Consider the following 14,128-nt stretch of genomic DNA (forward strand, 5'->3'; position numbering starts at 1 on the left):
ACAGACACACAGACACACACACACACACACACACACACACAGACAGCACCTTCCCTATTCCCAATCCCCTGATTATTGATGACCTGCACCTGTCCCTTATTTGTCTTTTTGTTTCTCTGCTATTTAAAAACCCACATGAAAACTCGTCCAGTGCTGCATGTTGTCACACAAACAAGACATCAAACAAACATAGGGAGGAGTCCAGGAGGACGGGCCTGTGCATTCACATTTGTTCTCATATGTTGGTTATATTTTCTTAGCATGACGCTTTAGAAATATCTTAACTATATCATGACTACTGGGTCTAAAATAATTTTGACAGTTCCATTCTTTGGCACTGTACGGTGCCTGTATTGTGACCAAGAGATTGTATAGAAAACGTTGTATAGAAAGGATATACAAAATTATTCTTCTTATGTCCTGCATTCATCTTTCTAATGGCTCCCATAAGGTCAACGTCTTGACTTCCACTGCTGCAGAACTGTTTAGAAGAGGTCCACTTTTCTGTCGGTGCCGATGTGAATTTTGGAATTGAGATCCAAGTAGAGTTTGAACACTCATCCTGGGTAGAGCATCTAGAATGACCCAAATGAGGAAATAAATCATACATGGTGAATATTTGATATATAGCTGGTTATTTATTTTTGTATTTTTTTGGTTTGTCCACCAACTCACTGGATATTGTAAATAAATAAATGCAGAATATTAGTTATAATTTGATGGTGTTTACATTGATATTGGGTAATAATAAATCCCTTTTATACACAGTCTTCACATTGCCATGGTCCAACAGTACTGTTACATAAAAATGCTAGATTTAGTATTTGCAAATGCTTCTGTACACTTTAGTGCTCATTCTCTTGTTTTCATAGATGATCACCTATGAAAGTTCTAATGGCAGACACACACACCCTTAATACAAATGATTGTGGCATGAGGTGATATACTTTGGATCATGACAGTTTTCTCAGTACTTTCCACTTCCTCTTACCAGCCATCTAAGTCAACTCAGTGTTTTGGTGACAAATAAAATGGCAGTCCTTGCTGCATTGTTTTCAACCAAGGCGATACAGAAGGACTATGTTGCTCACTTCATAGTGGAGCTTACACAAATTCATCTTGTAAATTAAATCGTGTTACACTGTGTTCACATTTGCTTTGTCATAGATTATTTGAGACTTTTAAAGAAAAAAAATGCAGAGATGAAGTTTTAGGCATACTAACCTTTCATGCTCTCTAATTGTTTACCATTTGTTTTTCCTTCGACTTTCCTTAAACTACATTATACTTGGAAACTGGCAACTTCCACTAGACATTGAAGATTACACTATCATCAAAAACTACATCCAAAGAACTACTTAAAAATGTAAGCAACATTAGCATTTTTATATTTATATCATGGCCGCTTCCGTACTTCTTCAGTGTGCAGAGTGCAACATGTTTAGCTATTCTTTGCCCATCGTTAGTGATAGTTTTATCTGTGAGAAGTGTGGATTTATTGCTAGTCTGACAGAAGATTCTAGTGCTAGAGGTAGACATCCAGACCTTAGAAAGTGTTAGACATATTGATGAGTTAGAAGTACAAGCTCTGGATGCCTTAAGTAAAGTTAACAAGCCCTCAACTCTGGCACTACAGCCCTTGCAGGAACACTACAGCCCTACGGCAAAATAGCTGAGCTTTGGCTCGCCCATGGGAGCACCACACCTCTTCCATTCAAGTGTCCAACAGATTTGCCCCACTCAGCGAGGCACCCGGTGAGAAGCCTGTTGAAAGAGCTCTGGTTATAGGGGACTCTATTTTGTGACACATTAGCTATTAGCTATCCCTTTAGGGACAACAGCAGAAGTAGTTATCTGTATACCAGGGGGCCAGGGCACTGGACATTGCAGGTAATCTTAAGGTCTTAGGCAAACTTTGGTTGTCCAAGATAGTCATTCACGTAGGAGCTAATGATATATGCCTTCGCCAGTCAGAGATTACTAAGAATAATGTTGCAGAGGTGTTTTATTTAGCGAAGGCGATGTCTGATACTGTAATATGCTCTGGTCCCATCCCAATGTGGCCCGGTGATATAACATACAGCCGGTTATCTTCACTGAACTGCTGGATGTCCAAGTGATGCTCACAAAACAGGTGAGGGCAAGCCTAGCCTTTTAGGGAAGGGTGGTATCCATTGCAGTTATTTATAATGACACATTAGGCATAAACGAGAAAGCTGGTTATGATTTCAAGTTCTTTGAAATTATTTGTACTAGAATAAACAATGTAGCCAGTGATAAGAAGTCCACCAAGCCTCTTCCACTAATTGGCATCTACAGGCCACCCTATTCAGAATTTATTAATGCGCTTGCAGATTTCCTGTCTAATCAATTCAGTCTAGTAGGAAGAGCCATTATGGTTGGTGATTTCAATAATCATTTTGATAGTGACCAAGACCCTCTGAGTCCAGCCTTTAGATCGATTTTAGAATCAGTTGGTTTCACCCAATGTATAGGAGAACCCACACACTCTGGTGGACATACGCTTGATTTACTATTGACATACGATGTAGACATAGAGAACATAGTCATACTACCCCACTCTGATGCCATCTTGGACTATTCCCTCATTTCATTCTAAATACATATGAGCTACCATATAGTAACCTCACCTCGCTACCACACCAGACGAATGATCATGCCAGCCACTGCATCTAGAATTTTTGCTAATCTCCCAGACTTATCATTCATTAAAGGGATACCCTCAAGCCCCACGAAATGAAATGATCAGATAAGTGAATGCTTAGAAACAGTATTATGTTGTGCACTCAATGATGTAGCTCCACTTAAGAACAAAAAAATTAGGGACAAAAAATGAGTACCTTGGTATAATGATCACGTTCACAAATTAAAACAGAACACTTGAAAAACAGAAAGTAAGTGGTGCGACACTAAACTTGCATTCTTCCAGCTTACATAGAAGGAGAGTTCTTTCAAGAATAGAAAGGCACTTATTACTACTCAAACGGCTTATCTCTCAACCATAATAGAAAATAACAAATATAATCATAGATTTCTATTTAGTACAATTACACATCTAACTAGGAATAAAACTCACACCAATGCTCAGATTACAACTTCACATAGCAGTAATGAGTTCATGAATTTCTTCAATGAGAAAATTAAGCACATTAGAGATAACAGTCAGAGTGTTAACATGACATCGGGAAGCTACTTAGAGATCAGAACAACCAAGCCAAAAAAGACTCTAGAATCATGTACACGTATCCAAGAGCCTGAATTTACATCTCTGATCTAGCAGTCAAAATCCTCCACTTGCTTTCTAGATTCACTGCACACAAACTTTCTTAAGGAAATCCTACCTGAAGTAATTCAACCTTTACTACATTTACTAAACTCATCCTTGAACATTGGCTATGTACCTAAATCATTCAAATGAGTAGTAATCAGACCACTTATCAAAAAATCTAACCTAAAAAATCTAAAAACCATGTCAGCTATCAAACTACAGGCAGATCTTAAACCTTCCATTTATTTTCAAGTTCCTAGAAAAATCTGTAGCTCAGCAGTTACGCTCAAACCTGAATCAGAACCAGATACATGAAGTCTTTCAGTGAGAGTTTAGGCCTCATCATAGTACAAGCAGTGATCACAGGGTCCAAGCACTAGTCTGAGTATTAACTTGTATGTCTGACATGACTGTACACTATGCACCAGTCTGGGCAATAACTCTTATGTCTGACTGATGCATCCCATAAGCATCATTATTAAAGATGTTAAATAACTTCATTCATCATTGCCTGAAGTGTGCAGTGGTTGGGATTTAAACCACAGACATTCCATAGAGTTGGTGCATGTAGTAGCTGGGAAGTCACCATGGGAATTGTAAAGTGAGTCACTTTGGGAGTTGTTGTTAATAGGCTTTTTAAAGCTGGTATTTAATTAATTTTAAAATTCAATTTTAAACATATAAAAATATACAAACTTTTTTCACAGTAATAAATATGAATAAAGACATTTTTCCATTTTACTATAAACCTACACTACTTGGTAGTTGAATGGTCAATGTCAAACCTATTAAATGCATGATGAGCATGAATTGGCTGATAGTGGCCATGTTTTTTGAGCTATGACATCGTCACTGAGTGCCCTGATAGAAGTTTATGATAATGTAGACACATTCAAGGAGGGTCTGACCCTCCTTGTGCAATTTAACCTTTCATTAATATTAGGATTGCTAATATTTTTTGCTAATATTCTTTATTTTCACATTTAAAACTCTTATTTTTATCTTTATTGAATTTTACTGTTGCGCTTTACTTTTTTTCTGTTATTTTATTTATTCCTATTGTATCCTTTTATAAAGTACTTTGATTAATAAGTGATATATAAATAAGGCTTCATGGTACTATTATTATTACACATTTGTACACATTTTGTTTGTACACATTGTGTCACGATTGGCCACCCTCCTGGCATCCATGTTTCCATGGTTTCCCTGTCGCGTATGTTTTCCTTGACTACTTGTTGTTCCGTTTTTTGGTTTCGTTTTCTCCGCCCCTCGTATGTTCCTTTATTCCATTCTTGTTTTAGTTTTCGCTGTTCCTATGTTCACCTGTATCTGGTTAGTCTTTGATGGTCTTGGTTATTTAAGCCGCGTTTCGTTCCCTAGCTTGTCGGTTATTTTGTTAAGTTAGGTTTGTTCTGTCGTGTTTAGATTACGGTCGTCGTCCTTCCTTTTCCGTCTGTTTAGTTCGTGTGTTATTTCGCTTCAGTTTTTTCCCTTTGTCTCTGTTTATAAGCCTGCCGTGTTTTTGTTTCCCTAGCTCAATAAACCACTTCCTGCATTTGCCGTCTGCCGCTCGCCTTGTTCCTGTTGGAACCGATACACTTTGCAAGCTGCTAACTGCATGTTTAGCAAATGCAATTTTATTTTAGTTTAATATTGTCATGTCACCCTCAGCCACCTTCCACTACAAATCCCAGAATCCCATACTAAACCCAGAAGACCAATCACCAACCAGGCACAGGCTACATTTCATCACACTATTAATCTCAGATGCGCCTCATTTCAACTGTCTATTTATACGTGCGTAACAGACTCACTTTTTGTGAAGTATTGCCATTGTTGCTTGGTACAGTAAGTGTGTCTTGCTATTTCAGTGTTCTGACCCTGTTTTTTTATTTGCTTTTTGCCTGTATCTTTTGGATTTGTATGCTTGGTAACACGAATTAAACAAACGGAAAAGGAAGGACGACGACCGGGCGGAGAAAACGAAACCAAAAAACGGAACAAGTAGTCAATGAAAACATACGCGACAGGGAAACCATGGAAACATGGATGCCAGGAGGGTGGCCAATCGTGACACAATGTGTACAAACAAAATGTGTACAAATGTGTAATAATAATAGTACCATGAAGCCTTATTTATATATCACTTATTAATCAAAGTACTTTATAAAAGGATACAATACGAATAAATAAAATAACAAAACAGAAAAAAAGTAAAGCGCAACAGTAAAATTCAATAAAGATAAAAATAAGAGTTTTAAATGTGAAAATAAAGAATATTAGCAAAAAATATTAGCAAACTTAATATTAATGAAAGGTTAAACTGCACAGGGAGGGTCAGACCCTCCTTGAATGTGTCTACATCATCATAAACTTCTATCAGGGCACTCAGTGATGATGTCATAGCTCAAAAAACATGGCCACTATCAGCCAATTCATCCTCATCATGCATTTAATAGGTTTGACATTGGCCATTCAACTACCAAGTAGTGTAGGTTTATAGTAAAATGGAAAAATGTCTTTATTCATATTTATTACTGTGAAAAAAGTTTGTATATTTTTATATGTTTAAAATTGAATTTTAAAATTAATTAACTACCAGCTTTAAAAAGCCTATTAACAAAAACTCCCAAAGTGACTCACTTTACTATTCCCATGGTGACTCCCCCAGCTACTGCATGCACCAACTCTATGGAATGTCTGTGGCTTAAATCCCAACCAGTGCACACTTCAGGCAATGATGAATGAAGTTACTTAACATCTTTAATAATGATGCTTATGGAATGCATCAGTCAGACATAAGAGTTATTGCCCAGACTGGTGCATAGTGTACAGTCATGTCAGACATACAAGTTAATACTCAGACTAGTGCTTGGACCCTGTGATCACTGCTTGTAGCTGTATATATTATTTACAATTTGTCTGGTGCTTCAGCTATTTCATTTTACTTTATAAATTACATTTTTTTGAATGACCATTTGAGAATTTATTCTATTGTGAAATGTAGTGAGTATTACTCACATAAACATAAACTCACATTACTCAATGTGCAAGACTTCATTTGCCATGAGAACACAAAACAGTACAAAACAAGGACACACAAGTATGACATAAGATAAGATAAGATAAGATAAGATAAGATAAGATAAGATAAGATAAGATAAGATTGTTTTTTATTATATCTCCTGGGGAAATTTATGTTGCTACAGCAGTAGAATTTACAGTAAATATATAATATGAACAAGCATCACTCAGAAAGGTCCAAAAGGTGCAAAATCTAAAATGACCTGTAAATAAATAAAATACAAACATCTATTATCAAAGGCAAGGTAAAAAAGAACAGAATTCTACACATTTCTACGTGTTATTGTACAATATAAGGTATTGCACAGATATTGTATAAATATTGCGCAGGAAACATTTTATTGCAGCATTTATAGAAAGATGATATTGGCAGTAAGTATTATTTGGGTGATTAGGCACAACAGCAACATTGCACAGTATTTATTGTGTTATTTATAATGTAGAGTGTCTGATGCTCTGTTGGGGTGGTGCCAGTTGTAAAGCCTAATAGCAGTAGAGAGGAAGAAGCTGCAGTACCTCTCCTTTACACACCAGAGCTGGAGGAGCCTGTCACTGAAGGAATTGCCCAGTGCTGCAATTGTCTCCTGTAGTGGGTGGGAGATGTTCTTCATTAAGGATGCCAGCTTGGTCAACATCCTTCTCTCCCCCACTAACTCCACTGAATCTAGTGTACAGTCCCGGACAGAACTCGCCTTCCAGCTAAATTTGTCCAGCTTGCTATCTGCTGTTGTGATACCATTTCCCCAGCAGGCATTTCCATAAAAGTTGGCTGATGCCACCACAGTGTCATGGAAATAATGGACGAATGTACCCTGTATTCCAAAGGACCAGAACCTCCTCAGCAAGTGGAGTCTGCCCTTGCCTTTCTTGTACAGAGCACGTGTGTCTTTTTAGTCCAGTCCAGTTTGTTGTTCAGACGAATCCCCACATGCTTATAGGTTTTGATGATTTTAATGTTCTTCCCTGAATGTTCTTTGGGGTAGGAGAAGAGAACTTTGACCTGTGGAAGTCCACCACCAGTGGTTATGAGCTGGAAGCTGAGAGTTATGGTTCAGTGGCTTCTAGCATGTACCGCGATGTTTCCATCACAAATGCTTCCTACAGCAATCATGCTACAAATTGTAAGTCTAAATGAACACAGAGAAGGCATACTATTTGCAGCATTACAGCATTTACATATGTCTATATTTTATGCAATACGTCCCCGCATCCTGCTTTACCTACCAACATTACAGAAACACCGTCCGACGAAGCATGCCTGGGAAGAGGAGAAGGAGAAGGAAAGGGAAGAAGGGAAGCAAACGCCCTTCCACAGCTCTCATGGAGAGATCCTCCATAATCTTGGTTTCGCTCCATACCCTTATTGCAGACGACCGTGCCACTGGAACATCTTGGGAAGATCCTGTGTGTAGTGCAGGGCTGGATTCTTTGGAGTCTTACAGACACTCACTGAACTACCGGGACTGGTACAATGATGTCTAGTACTTGGAGTCGGACTCCGCAGGGTCCTGCTACCCCGCAGAAAGAACTTCAGTCATCTTGGCCTCACTCCATACTCCCACAGCAGGGGAGGAGGCCACTGGACGATTTTGGGGGGGCCCTGAATATAGTTCAGGGTCGGACTCTGCGGAGTCCTACACACCCCAGCCAGACTACGAGGATCGGCACTCGGAAGTGGACTCTGCAGGGTGCTACTACCCTTCCATGGACTACCATGAGGGCTACATGGATTATGAAAGGAATGGGGAGTACAGCAACATTAGTCTACGGTCGGACTCTGAGTTTGACCGTGGGGAGGATCCTCCGATGGAGGTGGAGGAGGTCCTCTATGGGGACTGTCCCTCGGTCAGTGATACAGCATCTGCAGATTAGCAGAGCGATGAGCCTATGGTATCCAAGGTTCCACCCAAGGCTCCACCCAGGGCACGTCACTCTGAGCCAAGCAAACCTCCTCCTGTGACTTTCAGAGAGGTGTCACCGTCGTCCGAGGAGGACACTCCCTCCACTAGGGCTCACACCCTCGGAACTCGTGCACCCATACCTACGCCTTGTAGAGGCAAGAAGAAGGCAAAACCAGTACCCATCCCAAAGACAGGCAATCTAACTGGTGCATCTTGGGGAAGATGTGTTAGCTGAATGGATGGAGGGTAATTTCTACAATGCCAAAGCTGAATATAAAAACATGAAGAGCATGAATTCATTATGCAGTTTCAAACAGATTTTATGCATCCTCAGACTCATCTTTACAATGTTATTGCACTGTGTTATTACCCTATGTTACATTGTTATTGCATTTTTATTACACTGTATTATTACAATATGTTATATTATTATAATATGTTATACAATATGTTATATTATTACATGTTATTTTGTTGTTATTGCATTTTTATTACAATGTGTAACTACAACCTGCATAAAGCTGGCAACCCATGTGATCAGAAATAGGAAAATGTATGTTAGTTTATTCTGCGTTTGTGCAGGTTTGTGCAGTAAAATTATCATTTGTGCTGGGACAGTTTTTGAGAAATTAAATAAAACATCAGCAGGCCCTCCATTAACGTCCCAATCACACCAAAAAACTCATTCATTTGCTCTTCATTTCTGCTGGTTTGTTCCTCTAAAAAAAACCAAACAAACATTTGTGCTGATATATTTGTCCAGTTATAAAGCGGTAATGGTTAGACGAGTGACATCATCTAGCCACCATCAACATCTAAATCTCACCAAAATAATCTTGTTTATTTTTGCTTCATTTGTGCTAGTCTCTTAGGTTATAGGTTAAACAATAGACTTAAATTAATGATGTCGCCCAGCCCCCATCTTGTTTAATTATGCTTCATTTGTGCCGGACTGTGCCGCTAAAAGAAGCTTTTGTGCCATTAAATTTCTCAAACTATAAGCTAATCAATAGTTTTTAAATGAATGAAATCACACAGCCCCACCCTCAATGTCTAAATTGCATGCAAATAGCTGCTAAAAGTGTAAGGGTTGGTGCCGAGCGAAGGCCCCCTTTGGCCACCAGAGGGAGGCGCCGAGTCAGGCACACCACTAATCAGGCTTAACACTCAACAGCTGGGCTAGAACTTATATAACCCTAGTGAGCCAGTCATTCAGTGCTGGGTCTTTGCTAAAGTTCTGAGCCAAGCTCCTAGCTGGTAACTCTGGGTATCAAGGTCTGTGAGCCCTTGTGCTACACCTCACTTCTTGTCTGCAAGGATGTTTGTGTTTGTGCACGTCACCTCCCATCTTCAGTTTTCCCTCTTGTGTCTGTCTCTCTCCCGAGGCTTCCCTTAGTTATTCAAGTTCCTCCCCGTTTTCTGGTTTTGTTTAGGAAGTTTTAGTTTGGTTTTCCCCAGTGCATCGGGGCTGCCATTTCTTCCTGTGGCATCCTTTGTTCTCCCTTTTTCCACGCTTGGCGTGGTGTTTAGTTTTTTTCCTTTTGTTTTACCTGATCCAAGATCTAACCGTTCTACACATAGGCCCACCACTGTTAGAGTGTGGCTGCTCACCCAGTGGGCTGTTGGTGTCATCACCTAGCTGACCTGCGTTCAAGCCCACCTTACAAAAAGAAACAGTGCTATTACATTTTTATACTTCTGCAGTTATAGTCTAAGCAATAGTTTTTAAGTGAATGACATCAACCCCTTTCCCCCTACAGTTTACACCAAATTGCACCAAAATGATATCTATCATATTTGCTACATTTGCACTGGCTTGTGCCATTCTATTGTCATAAGAGCAAATAACATTTTAAAACCTATAAGTCCTAAAGTTTTATTGTGAGGGATGAGGTATTCTCTGTCACTGCATGAAAATACAGGACTCTTTTTCCAATGCCATCGCCTCACAGGATCCAGTACACCATAAAGATACCTCTGGTCACATACTGGAATATTTGGCTGCAGTAATACATCATATGGGTATCTTTCTCTTACTGGAAAAATAATGTTGGTCACATACTGCATATGGCATACTGTTTCGGGGCTCAATCAGTATGTAAGTACTGTGTAGTAGGCTACACATCCTGTGGTAAAGCAGTGTGACCCTGGGAGCACTGTAAAAAACAAACATACACTTAATGGTCACTTTATTTAAGATGCCTACCCTTATACGACTGGCGCTTCCATGTACGGAAATTAGAGACATGATCCTGGAGTGCAGCATAAAATCAGTTTCATTATAAACCCAGATTAGAACGGGAAAATTGAGCAATCTGAGTGACTTTGAACGAGCAATGGTCATGGGTGCTAGACTAGCTGGGGCCAGTAAATGACTTGTCAATGAAAGGGGTCAGAAGAGAATGCCAAGAACTATTCTGACAAAAAGGTGGTGCACAGTCAAGCACATTGCAGCCAAAAGCAATACTGGTGTTCCAACTAATGTGTCCCAACACGCAGCTCATCATTCCTTAGCTGAGATGGGCTATAACAATAGATGACCAGTTTGAGTGCCATTGCTGTCTAAGGGAAACAGAAAAGCAAAACTTCAAAGGGCAAAACAACACAAAAATTGGATCACTGAGCAATGGAAAACATCATCTGCTCAGATGAATCTACATTTCTGTTGCACCATGTTAAGGGGAGGGTCAACAGTTCATGCTGGTGAAGGTGGAGCAGTTGTAGCTCACAGTCTATCATATCCAAACACCAACAACAGTAACACATAGACGCTAGACTTTTATACACACTTACTAATGAAACAACGAGGAGCAAGTGTAGAACATGGGGGGCATGGCCACACTGATGAACACACACGCACATAAGGAAATATATGGGAGGAGGGGCTGTACCTTGAGAGTAGCGGTGTGGGGAATATTTTCCTGGAACATCCTGGGTCCTGTCATTTCTAAATCCCCAGTCATCTGTTCTTTCATTGCAAGTTAACGTTAACAAACATTATTGAGGCACCCTCCGGAAAATGTCTAACAACCAAACAAAGAACCCACATGTTTATACATTGGTCAGAATTAATTATGTATTCACGCCACTGTTTTACATATCAGGGTTTGCATTCGCCACCGTTACATCCAAACTACACATTATTCAACATATGCAAACTGACATTCAACACCCACACCAGTTGAAACCCGTTACCACCACATTCCAATAGAAGACTTCTCTTGACCTTGCCCTAAAGAAAATTGTTTTTCTGTACCATCCTGAGCCTGGTGGAGAGGTCATATATCTTACCCTGAGGTCCACCAAAGTCTAAGCAGGATCATTTGCTAAAGCCTCTGTAGAGGTCTCTGCTTTGTATGCAAATCATTCTAAAAGGACAAAGACTCTCTATTCTCCTTTATGTTTTACTTTATTAATATGTCTAATGCAATGTTAGGCCTCTTTTGCCTGTTAACATGCTTTTATTACCTCAGTCCTTGGATAGACATTTAGAGAGTAGGGCTTACCTAGGCATTATGGCTGACCAAGTTCTTCCCTTCATGGCAGTTGTTTACCTTATAGCAAAAGGATACCTTCAGATGCACTATGCGAGGTTTCCTTTCTTCCATGACCTTCATAGTCTCCAGATCTTAATCCTGTAGGGCATCTCTGGATGAGGTAGAACAGGCTGTTCACAGCATGTCAGTACATCTATCTAATTTATGGCAACTGCAAGAAGCTATCATGTCTAGTTGGCCAAAGATTCTTACAGAATGATTTCAGCACAATATTGGTATCTGAGATGACAAATTGCTGTGGTTCTAAAGGCCAAAGGAGGTCCAAGTTGTTATTACCTGGGTGTCCTTCTGGAGAGCACATAAGTAATGCTGATGTGTTCAATAAGTATAGTCTATGATCATATTAAATAGCTCTTAAAGAAGGATATGGGACATCTTGATAAATGGCTGAGCTCTGGATCTAAGTGATAATTTGTAAGTCTCTGCACCTCACAAGTGTTCTACCTTCAAAACGTTCCTCACACATGTGCACACACTTTGATTTGTAATTACAAAGTTTTATTATGTAGTTATTACAATGTAGAATTGCATTTCTTTTACAGTGTGTAATTAAAATGTTCTTACATTTTTATTACAATGTGTTATTGCAAAATGTTATTAAAATATGTAATTATTGCAATGTATAATTATTGTTTTTACAATGTTTTATTACCATATTTACTTGCATTGTTATTACAATTTTCTTACAAAGTGTTATTGCTCAGTGTTTTTATGTTATTGCATTGTTATTACAATGTGTTTTTACAATGTGTATATAATGTGCATCTGATATTTGTTATCTGATATTTTTCTGTTTTTGACATATTTTGTTTATAGTCGTTGTAATGCTCATTTTTCACTAACACACATGAAGCTTGATATTTTGATATTCCATGAGGCTTGATATGAAATATAAAGTCATTGTTCAGTCCTATTTTATGTCAGTCCCTCTACGATTTGGTGAAAATAGTGTGACAAAACACATGTAAAAACAAGAGAGTCACCATGGTGAACACATTAACAAATTCACGAACACAAATGGCCACTGAATTACATTGTACAATGTATAATGCAGAAATGCTGGTTAGTGTCTTGTCATATAGATGACACAAGTGAGTTGCCATGTGAGCCATTAGTTGGATTTGGAGTCATGTCTCCTTCAAGGTTCTAGGGTGGTTGCATGAGTTGCTGAGGCATGGGCATAGTTGCAGGTATCATTCCTTTGTCCAGAGGTGACATGGGCCGTTGTGGCACAGGCAAAGGATGTGGCTATCAGTGGTTGTGCATATGTAGTGTTGGAATAATGAAATGCATTCCATGTAATCCAATATCTTCATAGTATCTGAGGTATTTTCATGGGCTTGGACAAGATCCACTGAAGAAACCAATGATCTTGTCCCAAGGTTTTGATCAAGGTCTTCAAAGCATGAAATTTTTTCTTTGTGTTCTCCTGAGATTCCACTTTTATGTAGGCCATGTCTCAAGTTCGTAGTGTTATGAACACCTTAATAAATTAGCAATCAAAATTAAATTGATAAAATTAATGAATTCTAAATTATTATTTAATTGATTATTATGTTAACTCAAAAGTCAGAAGTTTCACAATGTGATGTCTGTCTACCTGAAATTGGAATACTACTCTAGAATCAAAACTGTTGCTCCTAAATATATATTTATTGAGTACTCAGAGATAAAGGAAAATGCATAAAGTTTAAGGAATAATGACCAGAGGTCTCTGTCACGATTAGTCCCTTCCACCCTTCCGTGTTCCATGTTTTCCCTGGCTTGTGTATTTAAGATCCATTCCGGAGTTTCGTTTTCTTCGGCCCTCATTTGGTTGCTCACACCTCTCCCTCGTTTCTAGCTTGCGTTTTAGCCCTATCTGATTCCTTGTGTTTTTGCTGTTCGTTGCGTTTGTGTTTGGTGAATGTTTTTGAAAGTCCGTATATGCATGTATTTAAGTTTGTACTCCGTGCCTTTGTGTTTATGCTAGCTTTCGTGTTTCCTAGCCTTTGTTATAGCCTGCTTCCCCTGTTTGCCTTTGTGTGTTTTGTTTGTTTGATCGTGTATCCCCGTAATCTCCATGTTGGCTCTATGACCCTGGACGGCTATAACGACTACGACTCTGGATTTGCCTTTAATAAATCTCACTCTTCTCCACACATGCGTTTGCCTCCTTATCACTCACCATTACAGTCTCAAATTCACTAAAATAAAGATACGGCAAATGTAACAAAACAAAGTTAACCAGACAAGATTCATGGTGAACAAAGTGTGACAAATAAAAAGGGGAGAAAAAAATAAAATACAAACAC

Source organism: Electrophorus electricus, chromosome 4, assembly GCF_041902795.1.
Source record: "Electrophorus electricus isolate QZ-2024a chromosome 4, ASM4190279v1, whole genome shotgun sequence".
In the NCBI taxonomy this organism is placed as follows: domain Eukaryota; kingdom Metazoa; phylum Chordata; class Actinopteri; order Gymnotiformes; family Gymnotidae; genus Electrophorus; species Electrophorus electricus.